Raw genomic sequence first — 2,500 nt, forward strand, 5'->3', positions numbered from 1 at the left:
CTCTCCATCATCTTGCACTCCCTTGACACAGAGCGGATGATGGACCAAGCTTCCTGAGTCCCTTTTTAATTGCATTGTTATCATGCTCAATCTCCAGGTCAATGGGCACATTCCTGCCACTGCCCCCATGATTGTTAACTCCTTGGTTCCATTGCTGTTGATAAGCCTGGTGGCGACTTAAAGGGATTGCTGTTGTGGCTGCAAGTACAATGCCTCTAGAGCATGTTTATGGCTCCTAGTATCACAGTAGAAATGATATGGTTTCCATCTCCTTGAGCAATAGCATCAGTGAACGTCATATAAAGCAGACCATGGTCCATAAGACTACACTTGTAATTGAACATGTCATCAGACTCTGTTTTGTCAAAACCAGTTGATGGCTGTCCACTGGAGGGGGTGTCATCAATGTAAAGTTGATGACAGGTGTGTTCATGCCTACGACAATGCTGGGCAGCATGTCTACAGAAAAAGATATTGTGAAACGGTTTATTCATTAATGAGGACAGTTGTTGACTGAGTTTAACCCATTCACACCTCAAACGCCCTAGGCTTCCCCCATTGACGAGTTAAATCGTCTGGGGTTAGAGAGAGTGTCGCTCTCAGGGGTCAATGGGTTGAGAAAAACCTAACTCAAACACAATCAATAATCCCTGAGCATATGTGCTGGTGAGTTGCACAAGCTATGTGTCCAGGCTGGAAAAAAGTTAACCACTTGTTTTGTAACAAGCTCCAAGCATAGACTTAAATGCCCTTTTTATAGACCTTATTCATAAATGGTGGTCAATTTATAATTCTTTTGTCCAAGTGCAAATTAGCCTACCAAGTTTCAATACCATACAGTGAATTGAAAAAATTATTTGCGGTAAAATGAGGCTTGGTAGCCTAATTTGCACTTTAGCAAAAGAATGATAAAACAGGGTCCATTTATGAGTAAGGTCTATTAAATACTCAAAAGATTAAAAGTAATTTTAACCTGAATGTTTTGTCACACCACTGTGTCTGCAGCAGAAACGGCCAGCACCCACGAGTGTTGGTTGTCACGATCTTGAAGAGCCTGTTCAATTATGTTATTATAAGATTTCCATCCACATTGAACTGGTCCACAGTTCCTGTGGCAAGATTTCTTAGATAAATTTGTTTGATTCTCTTGTCATACTTAGAGACGTGTTTTGGAATGTATGTATGTTGGAAATCCATCAACATCTTTCACACCAAATATTTTGACTGCGGCTGCCACAATCTTAGCCTTGACTTCCAATAACAACATCTGTTTGTTAGGAGCATATGCATGATGAGCATCTCCTTTGACATTTGTCCTGTTTATTGAATTGCGGTCTGCAAACAAGGTACATTTGTTATTTGCAGACATTGTGGAGTAAAACTGAAAGTAGATTAACTGTAAAGAAAAACAGAAAAAGTGTATGAAAATAGTTACATGTTTGAAAATAATGATGACACTGAGTAAACATGTTCTATTAGGTCCACTCAAAAACTATAACCCCTTTAATTAGTTCCAGTTACTACTGCAGTACACACCATGTTCTATAGAACAAAACCACTGGGAAAGTTGGTGAATTGAATATGTCTGTCTCAAGCTGTTTTCCTGATGTCCAGGACACTTCCTTGTGTACTTCACCCCTAAATGTCAGTCCTGAAGCTACAGTGTCTACAGTGTTGTCATTATCATATAGAAGTGAAACGCACACAGAGAAATTTTAATTCATCATGTCAGCCAGCGATCTCTAAATGCAACCCATCTAGCCTCTCTTTGGGTGTAAAACCATTGTTTAGTGATGCCAAACAACTCACCGCTCTCTCTACAGACAGCTCAGGTCACCAACAACTCCAAGTTGGTTGAAAACGGTCTTTCCCATTGATGAATACTTAGGAACATATGAATGGAGGTGGTGAAACGCCAAAATGCAAACATCGAGTGTTCTTTGAATGTGAAGCAATAAATACTTGGCTTAAAAATTTCTTTTGTCTGCCGTATTCAGGCTCCCAAGTAAAGGCGGTATCGGTGAAGGCAATAAACCACATGACTCTGTAATTGATGTCTCACTCCAAAATGTTCATTCATACGAACAACCACTCAAAAATCATGCCTTTCCACGTACAACTTTTATGAAGTGAAATGATGGATAAGTTTTGGGGGCATGAAGTGCAAAATACTCAGTTCAACTAGTTTCTGTATCAATACACGGCAGAGGGCTAATTAAGTATTCAAGTTAAAATCAACAATGTGGGCACAAAGCGGCCAATCAATGATATTGCAAAACTTACAACGCTAGGTGAAGACATTTTTTTCAAATTTAAGCAAAATAATTCAACAAAGAAATTAACTTACATGTCTTGTCAGAATTTCTGATGAATGGGAAAATTGATTGAAACCTACACTGACGTAAAACCCATAAAATAGACCTGAAGAGACGTTGAAAAATTAATCACGCGAAAACACCTTTGTTTTTTATCCCCTCGAGGGTCTTGAACATTGTCTTGA

The 2,500-nt window shown here is 39.1% G+C and overlaps 1 protein-coding gene across 4 annotated transcripts in view; it reads left to right on the forward strand.

Annotated features, from left to right (window-relative positions):
• LOC137997359 (integrator complex subunit 11-like) overlaps positions 1–2,500 on the forward strand; it is a 157,809-nt gene that overhangs the window by 137,495 nt on the left and 17,814 nt on the right. The gene's annotated exons all lie outside the window — the stretch shown is intronic.

This window comes from Montipora foliosa, chromosome 3 (assembly GCF_036669935.1).
Source record: "Montipora foliosa isolate CH-2021 chromosome 3, ASM3666993v2, whole genome shotgun sequence".
Lineage (NCBI taxonomy): Eukaryota > Metazoa > Cnidaria > Anthozoa > Scleractinia > Acroporidae > Montipora > Montipora foliosa.